Source organism: Morone saxatilis, unplaced genomic scaffold (assembly GCF_004916995.1).
Source record: "Morone saxatilis isolate NCDOM2014 unplaced genomic scaffold, NCSU_SB_2.0 Contig7, whole genome shotgun sequence".
Taxonomy (NCBI): domain Eukaryota; kingdom Metazoa; phylum Chordata; class Actinopteri; family Moronidae; genus Morone; species Morone saxatilis.
Genome location: NW_023340246.1, coordinates 1,260,857 through 1,261,491, shown reverse-complemented (window position 1 = coordinate 1,261,491; position 635 = coordinate 1,260,857).

The window sequence follows — 635 nt, the reverse complement described above, 5'->3', positions numbered from 1 at the left end:
TTCATTAGTGTATAATCTCCTGAATATAAGAATTGTGTGTTTTTGTTACCTTAGAATAAGACGTTTTTAACTACAGACGAGGCGGGTCCTCTTTTGCGGCCGCCATATTCCTACAGTAGCCCAGAGCGGACAAACACTGGCCCTAAATAGGCCCTTTTCATGTTTTTCACAAGTTTTGCTGCCACTGTAGTTTCTACACTTGGAGGGCAAGTGCTAGGTTAGTTGGTTTGCAATCTGCAACTTCACCACTAGATGCTACTAAATCCTACACCCTCCTTTAAGGGGTCACAAGCTAAGTGAGCTGTATAGTGCCTGAATAGGGAATTGTTTTGCAAAATTAATAGATAAAATTCATGGTAACCTTCGCAACAGAATATGAAGAAATTCAACTGTCAATTCAATTTCATTTGTATAGCGCCAATTCATAACAGAAGTTATCTCAGGACACTATTAAAAGATCGTACTTGTATGAAATTACTCCCACCCCAACGTCAGAGATACATCTTTACTGAATAGTATTAATATAACTGGTATATACTTGCCAATAATTCTTGCCTTGGGTTGTCATTTTACTAAACAGTCAGGCAGTCTTATGCACTGTGGTCCAGAAATTTAGCATGCCAGTAGAAGTAACA